At 32.3% G+C, this 14,635-nt stretch overlaps 1 protein-coding gene across 2 annotated transcripts in view; it reads left to right on the top strand.

The window, feature by feature from the left end:
- Positions 1-1,287: 1,287 nt before the first annotated feature.
- LOC128859981 (proton-coupled amino acid transporter-like protein pathetic) overlaps positions 1,288-14,635 on the top strand; it is a 65,246-nt gene continuing 51,898 nt past the window's right edge. Inside the window, exons 1-2 of one of the 2 annotated variants that reach the window (XM_054097171.1) lie at positions 1,288-1,382; positions 1,570-1,774. The gene's annotated coding sequence lies outside the window, so the exon portion shown is untranslated. Of the gene's footprint in view, positions 1,474-1,569; positions 1,775-14,635 lie in introns of both variants that reach the window. The other variant, XM_054097170.1, reaches the window with a different exon arrangement.

Raw genomic sequence — 14,635 nt, 5'->3', positions numbered from 1 at the left:
ATGAAATAAAAATTGCGGTCTTCATCTGATAGCTCTGTTTGATAGAGTTTTTTTTAACATAATCTAAGGTTGGTTTCCAAAAAACTTAATTTTTTTAATAAAACAAAAAGTTCCAACTTTCTTTTGAGGAAACAGTAGTCACTTATGACTCTCTCATTCAACAAAAATATATACATACGTAAAGCCTCTGATTTTAGTGATCCGTATATCCTGAAGGCCTTTTGTACGTCCTAAGCTCGATCCAAACTTGAATAAGCGGTATTCATTTGGATACCATATTTTGGTTTTCACATTAAAAGACTTGAGTGTATACAAAGGTATTTGTTCACTTCGCCCTCCGACCTCGAGTTTTATGGACCCAATAGTGCTAAATGTAAGCTAATCTTGAAACAAGTTAGAAGTAGTTGCGCTAAAATGCTTTTTGCGAATTTTATCACATATATTCAATCTATAAGAATATCATATTTCTAAATTATGGAATAATAATTTAAGTGTGATTCTCGTAGTTTAAGCATAGAGTTGTCTGTAGGCGAACTATTGTTACATAAGACTTAAGTAAGTAAATAAATAAATCTATCTTTGTTTTCACAGCTGTTAACATATTCAGGGTTGGCAACATTTACATATATTTATACTATTCAATAAATTAATTGATTGAACAGTGATAGTTTACAAGATTTTACCATCCGTGGCAAAATTATGCGGTTAACTTTGGCTGCTATGTCTTAGAGGACTTGGATTGTGCCCGCTCAGAACCAAGCAATAGAATATATGATATTTATACATGATCTGCCCCATGGATTGAAAAGCGAATAGATCAATTTTGAAAATTTGAATTTTTTTTGTTGCAATGCTCTCTGTATGGTGCAAAATATAACTTGAAATTTAATTCAATTCGTGTATGTACTTGATGAAGGGCAAGTATGTACATATATACCTACATACATACATATTTAGCTGAAACGGTTGGATTTTTTTCCGCCACCAAATTGTGGGCTTATGTACTATATACTTACATATTTCAACTCTTGTTATGGCCACATGTTGCCGGGAGATTCCAACAATCATGTCTCTTTATTCAAAAAATTGGAAAGTATAGAGCAAGGAATTTAAAAAAGTTTCACGAATACTATAGCGAGGCGAGAGAGAGAGAGAGAGAGTCTGAGAATTTTCTGCCACGGTGGGAGACTACATTCAATGTTCTTGGCACCAGTAAATACATATGAATATGCGTGGCAAATCTTCACGTGAAGTACTATGCTAAGCTACAGAGCAGACTGTGCGCTTCCCATGTGCATACTGTTCGCTTGCTAGCGCGTATTTAAGCGACATGTGCTGGCCCGGCACACTCAGTTGGTGGCAAATTTTGAAGAGAATTAAATGTGTGTTGGATCACTTTTAATAGCACATTCTCCGCGTTTTCTAAATTTTACTGATTGCAAAACCGCAAAATCCTTTTTCGTTTCCATTTTTGTAGTTCTTATTATTATATAATAATTATTTAACTTCCTGCATCTGAAACGGTTTTATGTGCTGCAAAAATCTGAATATCTATTGTTTTCTTTAAAGCAAAAGAAGAAAGAGCGCTCAATTTGCACCCTTGCACTTAGAATTTAAAAGTCAGCGGAAGTTAAGAAAGTGAAAAGTGGATTATGATATTTGCCTTTTATAATAAATTTACTAAAATTGAAAAGTAAACCGCCAAGAAATAATAGGAAAATAAATACATACTCGTATTTGGCTGTGAGAACTGTGAGAAAGGAGCTAAGCAAATGTAAGTTGAATGCATTATTATGTAAATCGGCGACAAACGAGTCGCCTTTACGAAAATGACAATTCACAATACATATTTGTATGTATGTATGTAAGTAGCATCTTTACTATAGCATTGAGATATTGGACTTTTGCACTCCTTGTATTATCTGTGAGAAAAATGTTTTAATTTTTGTGAAAATAAATTAATTGAATTTCTTAACAAAAGCCTTAAATTTAATTCGGCCAATAAACTAAAGCTGCTTTATATATGGTTTGCATTGTGCTACTTCTTAACCGCGATAGCGTTTTGTTGCCTATTTTGACGTTAACAGGAGAGACATATGAACAGTGTAACTCACTTGTGCTCCTCGACATTAATGTATGCATTCCCAGCAGAAAAATGAATCGGATTTGTGCATATAAAAAACATGCAATAAAATTAAATAGAGCTCAAATTTTATATGGAAAATTGTTTTTGCATGGAGAATTATAAAGAATTATAAAAGTACGGGGGAAATCCCCATTTGTTCTCCCGCCCCTTTTAAAAAAAGGGGTATAAGGGGGGGTAGAGGGGTGTATCCCCATCTTAAAACTGAAAACAGAACCTACCGGAGGCTTATAGTTTTTAAGTTATTTGAGTTTAAAAATTGTAAAATTGACCAAGAATCCTCCTACTTTGGTTACTACAACCAGCCGAAGTGCTGCCAGACATCGTATAAATAAACAATTTTAGAAGATAATAAATGAATAGAAATACAAAATTTTACAAATTATTTCTATATTATATACGTCTATTCATATATATATATATATATATATATATAGGTATATTTATGGATATATGTATATATTTATATACATATATATATTAATGCTTGATTTTCAGTAAAGTATGTTTGATTGTATGCATTTTGAATATATGATATATATTATATATATGATATATATATTTTTAATTCCAAATTTTCACTATATTATGAATATATGATATATATATATACATATATATATTTAAAAAAAAAGAAAAAAAAGCGCCGCAGGCGAAAATTTGGAATAAAAAATCGCGCGATTTTTAATTCCAAATTTTCACTATATTATACATATATATATTTAAAAAAAAAAAAAAAAAAGCGCCGCAGGCGAAAATTTGGAATAAAAAATCGCGCGATTTTTAATTCCAAATTTTCACTATATTATGAATATATGATATATATATATACATATATATATTTAAAAAAAAAAGAAAAAAAAAGCGCCGCAGGCGAAAATTTGGAATAAAAAATCGCGCGATTTTTTATTCCAAATTTTCACTATATTATGAATATATGGTATATATATATACATATATATATTTAAAAAAAAAAGAAAAAAAAGCGCCGCAGCCGAAAATTTGGAACAAAAAATCGTCTATGCTGTCCACAGTATTTTTGCGTAAAACTTTCTTCTGCGTAGGCGGCCTTCGGCCGCACTTCAAAAAAATAACCCTCATCAGTCCAACTCCGGCTACGCAATCCACAGTATTTTTGCGTAGAACTCTTTTTCGCGTGGGCGGCCTTCGGCCGCGCTTCAAAAAAATAACCCTCATCAGTCCAACTCCGGCCAGGCAATCCACAGTATTTTTGCGTAGTACTCCTTTTCGCGTGGGAATTTTACGTGAAGCTGAACTGTATTTCGAAAATCACATCGATATTGTATTTATATATATTTATGAACTCGATATATACACCTTAGAGGTTGTAAACCCCCATTCCCTCATTATTCTAACAAAAAAGAGTGTGTGGAAGTTATGTTCCTATGTTGCTTCGTTTTCAATGGCATTCTATTATTTTTTTTATTTTTTGCTTCTGGCAGCACTCCATTCAGTCATGCTTTTCAGTTATTGTAAATTTAGCTGGCATATTTGGAGTTAGCAACTTAAAAATGCAATATAAATGGTTAATTTGTGGTATAAATAAATAAAAAGAGTTAAAAACGTATGTGTATGTTAATATAGTTTCAATATTTATTAAAATAAATGTGATAAATGCACTTATTCTATCAAAATTTGGTGAAGATAAAAGACAAACTTTATCAACAAATAACTTAAAAACTATTATTAACAGAATAGTGTTGGTGCTAGTTTTAGCAAAATAAGCACGAAGTGAACATCTCCTGTGAATTTCATTGAAAAATTCGTAATATTTCTCTCAAAAGAAGTGATGGGAGAACACATGGGGTCGGAGCCAAAGTACGGTCCATGCAGTTATTAATGGTGACATTCGATTTATTCCATTTGACGTTCACGACATCGCTTTAAACACTGCTCCGTAGAGTTCATAGATACCCTAACTTATTGTGCATTATGCTTTCTCGAATTAATGTTTTCCCCAATATTTGCTGGCAGATTTATACGCAGAGACTATGATAATGTGTTTATCTATTTCAAAATATTATATTATATTAAAGCCATGACTTTATGTTCTATGTCGTGTGCTGTGGATATTTGGCCTGGAGTTGTTAAGCTAAAATATCGAAGTACATCTAACTCCTTCAATTAGGTTGCTCATTCCTTTTCGCACAAATATATATATAGTATTTTTCATGATTCTGAGGTAGTTCTCTCCACGTTTTATGATTTAATTGAATTATTGGTTTTCATTGAAAGCTAGATCCTTAGATTGTCCATTTTAGAAGTACGTAAAGAAAATACATACATTCTTTTTAATTTTTTCTACACGAAGAGTCCATACTAGTTTACAAATACATATTTTGTACTAAAACATAAGTTAAAAGCAAGCAAAGACAGCAAACTATGAAAACCACGAAACATGTTGGGAAAACATTTAGTGGATACCAAAGTATAATTGCTTCAAATTAATTTTAATTGATTTTTAGTGTGGTGAAATTACCTACCAGAATTTTTCTAGAGGATATCAAACGACAAAATATCATATATTCTCTAAGTGTATGAAAAGGAGGTCTCTTGAGAGGCAAACCAAGCGCATGTGAATTTTGAATGTTGTGAAACAAATCGCCAGTCTGAACTCGAAATGCTATTACTTTAAATATCTCTGTCGTGGTCCGTAAACATTTTGTACATTGTTTCAGCATTTTTTTAACACTCTGTTTGGAAGTAGTCTTTGAAGTTTAAAATAAATTGTGTTCACAGAAATTATTATATTAAATTTTATTTCGGAAAACGTTCGCTAAGATCTTCGTAAAATTTAATTCAGCTTCAGATTCAAATACTTTAAAGTTTTTATCAACATAAAATCACATCTAAAACGTATCTTTTGCTTATAAAGGCTCATTAAAATGTATAATTGAATCTACTTTACCATTACTCTTCATATGTGCGTATGAATGTAGCAGTTTTTAAATAATGCATTTTTATCTTTGATGAGCTCTTCATGTTTAGTTCTGAAATATACTTTTATTAGATAAATTAGAACCAGTTCATAGGGGTCTTAGATAACTTCGCTTACATTTTTTCTGCAGGATACCAGTAAATTTGTATGTTTACGAGCATATGCATTATGGTGATGAAACACTTCTCTTTCATTCTTGTGATGTATCACTTTCGTTTGGCGCACTGAGAGCCACATTAGGATATGTATGTATGTATGAACTGCACATAAACGCACTAATACACATACACATATGTATATACATATGTACGTATTGAGTTTATATTGTGTGCATTTGTTATTTTTATTTATTTTTTTCTCTCTATTTTGTGTCATTTGGCCCAAAAATGTTTTAAAAAGTGGGACGAGTACAGTGTATGGGTATTTAACAGTAGAACTCGTTTTTGACTAATTCTTTTTTGAATTATTCTTCTAACCTTTAAACAACAATTATTTTAAAGAAAAGCGTATTTTATTAAGTATCTTGAATGACGAAGAAGTCGATGGAAGTATTTGACGTCAACGAATATCAAAAAGTAAATATGCACAGTTGAACCGAATCGGTGGGTGGCAGTTTTAGAGATGTATTATTTATAATTATTTTTGGTATTTAGTTATAAAACAATCAAAAGTTGTGCATACATTCTTATGTAATAATCAGCATCGGTGGCGTAAAATCAAACCTCCAATTTTGTTGTTGAATAACTTTTTGTTTTATTATATTACAACTTGAATAACTTTTTGTATTATATACAATACAAAGTTATTTTGAGTGATAGAAATCTTTATTGTGACCTTTACGCGCTCCACTGTTTGTCTGTTTGTATACTGCAGCTTTCTAGTCTAGTTCAAATGTCAAATATGATTGACGTGCGACGCCATTTGCAAAAATTCTAAATTTTAATTTTGCCCCACCTTGTGTATGTATATACATATGTATAAAATATTGAAAATAATTTAAGCATCGAAATTGTGAAAGTAGCTACATAACCACAATCGCATTACCTACCAAATGTTTGATGCTACGTTGGCATTGACATCAGTCATAACTTAAACAAACACAAAACTCGGGACTTGCAATTACAAGTGTATGTAAACAATGTCTCATTTGTTACTATTTCTCGCACGTTGTATAACCACCTACAGAGCCGACGTGGTAGAAAAGCATTCAGCCTAATGTAGGTATGTATGTATGTATACATTTAGTCTTCTTTTTGCCTTTTTCATTTCTCTTGCATTTGCGTATGTTCTAAAAATACATTGCACATAAATGTACATTAACATTAAGAAAGTACTGCACCAAATGTTATTGGTTAGAGCAATCATTGCTGTTATGAATGTTAACAGACTTTTGCGAGGCTTGCAATGAATTTAGCTTAAATTACAATAGTTTTCTTGTGCTGAACGGCAAGGAGGGTTTTCGTTGGTAAAATATTCTACACAATTACCTTATTAAATACTTTAACAGTAAAATATATTTAGAAGCATTTTAGCAAACCAAAATTTGTTCGAAAATAAGAAAAATTTAAAAGCGTGCACTGTTGCTTAGCCAAAGCTAAAGTTTATTAATGCACATGCACCACTGCTAGATAACCAAGCAACCATATACACACACATATGTATGTATTTTCTTTTTCTGTTACATTTATATATTCAAATACAAATATATGTATGGACAGACATATGTAAACTTGCTATAACTATATATTATAACTGATTACCTGTCGTTTTTCTTTCTAGGGTAGGGTTTCTATTGTCTTATTTATGTAAACTTAGTAATAAGTGTTTGTTCATTTTAAAACATGCCCCAGGGTTAGGTAAATGAATGAACATAAAGAAACTGAGGAACTGTTTGCGTGATAATAGCGGAAATAGCTGGAGATATAACCTTTTCAATGCTCCAGGTTGATGTCTACGCATTGTATTGTAATAGATTTAATATTTATTGACGACTCCATAGCAGTGCCAGAATCTAGAGACGCTTTCGAAATTAATTGAGATTGTCTTAATTTTTCGTTTTTGGAATAAGCTGTGCACGCAATACTTAAGAACATCAATTATGTCGTGAAGAATATATTTTACATATATGTAAATTATATGTAAATCTATAAATTCTTATTCTGTACTCTCTTTTTTATTTGTAAGTTGCCGATTGGCGTTTGTTGAATAATAAATAAATATAAATAATATAATAAAAAAAGCCACGAAATCTTTGTGGACAACCAAACAATTACTAGGGAGATTCTGGGGCCTCAGCCCTAGTATGGCCCTCTGGATACACCCAAATGATTAGACCAATCATACTGTATGGTGGAGAAAATCTATTCAAAAAACAGCGGTAACCAAAATGGGAAAAGTACAGAGGCTTGCTTGTCTATGCATCACAGGGGCTATGAGAACTACCCCAACAGCTGGCATGGAAGCACTCCATAATCTCCCACCACTTCATATATCACTCCAAAAGGAAGCAGCTACGCAAGCACTCATGCTACACATGAAAGAAAATTTCAAAGTAGGCAACCTCACCGGTCACCTAAGTATCCTAAATAAAGTCAAAAAAACCATAAGCATGGCTCAAGTTTCAGACCACATTGAGGGTTGGGCTGTTTCACAAAAGGATACACAGTTACCTTTCTTGAGAGGAACGAGTGGAAAACAAACCCAAAATGGATGAATGATGATTCACAAAAATGGTACACTGATGGATCAAAAACACTTTATGGTGTAGGAGAAGGAGTAGTGGGGCCCAGAATCCACAAATCATTCACTCTCACCAGGGACACCACCATCTTCCTAGCGGAATTATACGCAATAATGGAAGCATGCAACGTAGAAACCACAAGAGAGTAAAGATTAGAATACACTCGGACAGCCAATCCGTTCTAAAAGCTTTAGATAGCTATACCTGCAACTCAAAAACTCACTTAGAATGCCACAAGGCACTCAATAACCTGGCATCCAAAATCAATGATTCATTAATTTGGGTACCAGGACATGAGGGATATGACGGTAACGAAAAGGCAGACTTTCAAGCCAAAAAAGGGTCAGGTGTAAATTTCATCGGACCTAGTCCCATGTTTGGATTTAACAAAAACAGCCTAAAACAAAAGGTAAAATACTGAGCCAAAACTCTAATAAATCAGCATTGGAACAATGTAGAGGGTCTTAGACACTCCAAAAAGTTCTTAAGGTACTTGACCACCTTATAAGTTTCAAAAAATTAAATTTTTTTTTTTACATTTTTTCAATCCTTATACTTTTAAAAATCATCACCTGAAACTGTTTTTTTAAATTCGAATTCTAACAAAGTGAAATCAGTGAAAATGTGCAGGCGCATCCTGCACTCATTACTTGCTGACTCAGCTGAAAGAAAATAGCAAGTTTTAACTTTAAACGCGTTTTTCCAGAAATTACTTTTTTTCGAATGGCGGACACTTTATCTCCGAAACTGCTTAGCCGATTTTAATGATTTTGGTCTTGTTTTATTTGTTAAGATGTTTTGTATGCCAATTTACCACATTTTGCAAAAAAAAAGTTAATAAAGTATTGCTTTTTAAGCATAACATTGTGAAAAACAGGGGTGTTTTCTTAACTTTTTTTCAAACATCCGCCATTTTTTTATTATTTTTTTTTTGTGTCAGTTTGTGGTAAATTCTCACGCAAGGAACCTTCCTTTTGAAAATTTTGTTTCTCTCTTTTGTTTTAGAATTACCATTTCTAAGATTAACTGTCCGCCGCAAGACATGATTTTCTTCAGGCCTCGACTTTGGCGCCTCCTGGATATATGTTAAAAAAAGAAATTTTAATAAATCAATTTTTTTTTGTATTATATAAGCTCTAAATAAAAATTAAAAAAAAAATTTATTTTAATATATTATACAGAACATGAAAAAAAAAATTATTGAATATGTTGTACTTTTTAGCTTTCCAAGGTGGTCAAGTACCTTAAGTTTCAACGCTAAAAGAGCTAATATGGCCCTCACGTTAAACAAAAAGAGCATTCGCACTCTCACAGGCGCCCTCTCGGGTCACTTCACCTGCAACAAACACTTACATAAATTAGGCATAACTAACACCAGCACCCACAATAGATCAATATGGTCGCAGTGCTAAAGGCCCATACCTTAACCCTTTACTACCATTAACCATGTATAAATAGTAGTAAGACTGTCAGAGGTTTATGCGCTTGCCGTGGTAGTCAAATATAAAGGTATTTTGTCAATAGGTTGTACAAGGTGGCACACAATTAATCACTTTATCGGCAGACTTATAATGCAAATGGCGTTGTACGCCAATTATATTTGACCCTTGCGAACTAGAAAGCTATATATTCAGAGAAGAAATGGAGCGCTTAACGACAAAATAAAGATTTACGTCATTCAAAATTATTTTTTCATTTAACAAAAAAGTTACTCAAAAACAGAATGGACCAACACAGAATTCTATATGTGTTGTAGTAAATACTTTACTCGACCGTGTAATTTACTATTTACTATGACAAAATAGCAGTACTTTATGTTGCTCACAAAACCAACCGAAAATACGAGCACATTTAAAGCCTTGGACAATTTTTATTGAGAAAGTGGCGCGTTTGCATAAGATTGAACAGACAGGCAAAATTTGGGAATGAAGTCAATGTTATGAATTTGCACTCCTTCATTTGTATTTGAAATTAATAATTCGCAGAGAATAGCGGCGAAATTACAGTTACAAATTAAATAATAAATATGCCAGAAAAAATGAATATCTAGCAAATCCAAAAACAATCGATTACGCTCTTTGATTGGGAGACTTTGTAAAAAATAAAACTACTTTTTTAACTTCTAATTCGCTGTCCAAAAACCCATGTACAGTTACGCGATTTACACTTCTTTGAAGTGTTTAAGATTTCTAAAGCTTAATGTTAGAGTTTCTCCTGGCCAACCTAAGCATTTGAAAAAAAGTTCTGTGCTTCGAAGAAGTGCTGAGAAATGAATTTATTAAAAGCTAGTTGATTAATTTATAAGTAAATTGCCGATTTTTCATAACTATTGAAATGAAGTGTCCAGTTGTAAATTGGACTACCAAATTAGGACAAAAAAATTCTTAATTTTTGCGAACTGCGAATAAATCACGACAAAAACAAATTGCTAGCTTTTTCCGTGTGAGCTGACGTCATAGAAAGGTCGCGTAGTTCACTTAAATAAATTAATGCTATCTCATCTTTCTATAAAACATTGATAAATAAACAATCAGTGAATTGATCTTTAGCTTATTTAAAGTTTTTTTATTTTTAAACCAAACACAAATAATAAATTTAGTTTAACAAAACAAATATTTGTTTTTGAAACTTTAAGGCTATGAATAGTTACAGTTATGTTTTTATAAATTCGTTTTTAATCGAATATATTGATGAAATTTTCCCCTGTATTTGAGTTCAAGCAACTACTTTTCGAAGCCTATGCTTCATAATGTTTTTAAAAAATGGCTTTATTTTTTCGTGAAAGCCGACATTTATAGTGGAAGTAAGTAGAAGCATAAAGTTTGGCTTTGAAATTTGTTTTTTTTCTATGGACACTGGTAAAAAATTCAAGTACAAAGTGGTGCAAAATTATTCATACAATTTTGTTTTTAAATAACTGTTTTACTAACAAAAAACTTTGATTTTGAGTGATGGAAATCTTTACTCTGACCTTTGCATGCTCCATTGCTTGTCTGTTTGTATACTGCAGCTGTCTAGTTCACAAGGGTCAAATATGAAATATATATGTATAATAAGTTAATAAATTTAAATTCCTACACTTATACAAGTATATTTATCTGCTCAAAAAACATAAAGTATTTAACAAATCACAAATTGTACTTTTTTAGTAGACTTATATTCAGGCAGATACCTCTGACAAGTTCGATTTGCTATAAAATTATTACATACATTTTTTAGGATTACTGATTTGATATTTCCGTTTTTCTGTATTGATTTCCAAATAGAGTGAAGATTTATATTTTACCCACGCAATGCAGCCGTACATGGGTTGATACTTTGACAAATACAGTTATGGGCAAACGTTTAAGGCTTACTCGAATTTGGAATTGAAATTGCAATACTACTTCACTTACTGAAAAAGATCGTAACGCTTGCAAATGTTATATGTATTCTCGAATTTAAAATAATCGATACTTGACGATTTTAGCACAGAGCAAAAGTTTAAGGAAATATTTTTGAATTAGTGTCAGTATGATAATTTTTCCTTTATTTTACAGTTATTTTGTTCATAAACACGATTAAATTCCCTGGGGAATGGAAATGACTAAATTGCATGAAATATTAACAGAATTTCGAGCAGCAACAGTAACAGTAACAGTCAAATGTAGGCTCAGTAATGAGAAGCGAATAGCATTCGTTATGCGAAAGAAAATTATATTACAAAAACAATTTGTGGTCTAAATTCAAATAGAACGTTGACTATGTGATTAACTTTTTTAAACTTTTTTTCTATAAAAGATATATCTATAATTAAAAGCGATATTGCTATACAATGGACTAAATTTCCTTTCGCATCGCATTATAGCGTAGACCACCTGATTTAACTTCGGTCTAGAATCTGTCACTTCAGCAACATTCCCCAAAAATGTATGTTTTATGCTATTACAACAACACCAACGACAATCATATGTACCAGCTGAAATATACTTTCGTCCAATCTCCAAGCAATGCATACATTTTTATTGGCCATACAAGTTTTAAAATTTGTTTTTGCATCAGCTATGCAATGGTACTCGTATCACGTTAAGTCAGCGGTGCGTGAGAAAGACATAAATAAATTACTGATTCTGGTTTCTCATGGTAGTATACTTCACAATTGAATACTTATTTGAAAAAGCTGAAAGTACACACAAATTTTATTTTACTAAATTTAGTATTTTTGACTTCAACTCAGGTGACCTTAAATTTACTGCAGAAGACTGTACACATTGCTCTACTACTTAAATATGCATATATACATACACATGCATTTGAGCCGTTTTTGTATGACAATATGCATACTTACATATGTATATACCTGTAGGATGACGAGCAAAAACGCAAATAGAATAAGTGTACCTATATAATGTGCATATGTATGAATGCACATATCAGTTTGTGTTTTTGAAGGAATAGAGATGTAGATAAACTTTTGGTCGTAGAACTACGACCCCACCTTATGACGTAAGTGTTTGACTTGCTCACAGTTGTGTATGTGGCACACAAATGTGTGTCTCAAACCCTAATCGATCAATGTATACGGACCTTGAAAAATATAGGGTTGTAGTATTTAGTTGTTGACTCTTGCAATTCTGGCCAGTTAGACACAAGGGCTGTGAATTCTAATTTGCCTAGTATTTTACATACTCGTACAACTCGTACATAAGTACTTATCTGTAGACAAAAAAGTTATTTTAATGCGTTCTGAAAATAATAGAAATTTTTGCGAATAATATTAGGGGTATTCATCGAAACGTTTAAATTTGCGAAGCACTTAAATTTAAAGTTCTAAACTGTTACATGCACGCAACTCGGGAAATATTGTATAATATTTCGGTTATTCCAGTAGGCAGGTTTGCTTTCTGTCTTCGCACGCAATTTTTGTAAACCACTTCTTGTATCAATTTTGACAGCTATTTTACGAGTTCTTAAGGTTACGACGCTTACGTGGCTTACGAGGCATTTAAGCGTTGAAATGAATACCCCTTATACATATATTTTGCATGCGCAGTTTAAATATGTAAATGTACGATTATATTAAACCAAAAATTTGTCAAATACGACAACCGCGATTGCAACTTTAATTTGCATATGTATGACAATGCTAATGGATGCGACTTTCGCGAAAGAGCGTTACTTATAGGGCATAAATGAGTGACGACTGACTTAATGCGCACTAATTTGAATTTGAAAATTCGCGTAGGTGTGAAAATTAAACTTACACTCAGCACAGGGTGTGCGAAGGTGTTAACTATATTCTCTCCTATACTTTTCTATAATCTCACATATGAACAAACGCGGTAAGGCTATTAAATAAAGATACTAACGCTGCAAAAAATTGTGTTTTGATTACATACATTTATGCATATTTACTAATTGTTCTTCTTCTTGATTAGCGCGCTAACCGCCCAAGCGATTTTGAATTAGTTCAACGGCAAAGGAGGCCTTTCCTCATTTTCTGTTGCCACCAGCAGGTTCTGAAAAGAATTATTTTCGGGCTGGAACGTTTTTGTCCATTCGCGCACGACACATTTATTTTCACGTTAAATATACACCCATCTCTATCCCCAGAACGTTACATGCAAGTCTTCCATGAAAAGTGCTGCAAGTGTGAAACAATGCTGATACCTTCTTCAGGATGCATGTCACTTCCTCTTTCGCAGTTACTTAAATCTTGGTCCTTCTAATACGAATTTCACTCACCTTGGGAAGCAAAAGCTTGGAGCCATAAGCTCCGTGGAAAAAGTAGCATGGTCTAAGACTAACTGGCATGCTTTGCTTGGCTAGAAACCTCTTAACAGACAATGTGGAATGAGCCTGCGCATTGTCTTGGTGGAGAACTCGTAGCTTATTCTTCAACAATTCGAGTCGCTTTTTTCAACTTCCGCTTTGTTCAGCAAGGACATGACGGTTCAAATGTTGATTAATACTTAGTATTCTCTGAACCGACTTTTTTTTTGATATTTTCATTCGTTTTTGACGTTTACAACCCGTGACAAATGTCCTGAACTTTCACAACAATTATTTCTTTCATTGTTACATTTACCATTTTTCCGGCGAAAAAAGAGCTGGAATGTAATGAATATACTGATTTGTTTATAGAAGTGAGTGGTAGTGGATTCGAAAGAGAAGTGAGTGTTCTTGCTAAACAGCTGACTGCCGCTGGCGTTTAACGCGTATGTCTTTCTTCTGTGTCTGCGTCAGTGTCGTTATTTAGTAGCCACACCTCGTGTGGATGTTTGTATGAATATTGTGAATATTATCTATGTATATACTAGGTTTATATGTATATACTTGTATGAATTGAATAGCATTATGACGTCATCGTATTGATGACCGTGATTCATATTTTTTTAATCTTATCTAACAATATTCTAATGATAGTAATAAACCAAATATTATTCAATGATTTATTGAGCAAATGATAGTGTGATTACTTATGTATTTTATATGAATACATATATGAGTATATGTACATATTTAATGTGTTTTTACATTATTTTGCTGTAATGTTTTTGCACATACATTTGAAGGTTAAAAAGTATATATGTACCTAGAACTTTTATTTTCCGTAAATCTTTTTGCATTTTTATGTAATTTGTTTAATAATTCATATTGCGAAAGGGGTCTGGTTTTACCGTGAAAAACTGAAGAAGTTGACGAAAAACAAAAACAAAATTGAACGCTTCTCTAATATGTAATATATGTAAAGGGTGATCAATTTAGTGATATCGGATTTTAAATTAAAATAAACAACAAAAATTCAAATTGA

Source organism: Anastrepha ludens, chromosome 4, assembly GCF_028408465.1.
Source record: "Anastrepha ludens isolate Willacy chromosome 4, idAnaLude1.1, whole genome shotgun sequence".
Classification (NCBI taxonomy): Eukaryota; Metazoa; Arthropoda; class Insecta; order Diptera; family Tephritidae; genus Anastrepha; species Anastrepha ludens.
The sequence above is the reverse complement of the archived record's forward strand: the minus strand, read 5'-3'. Positions and strand labels throughout refer to the sequence as shown.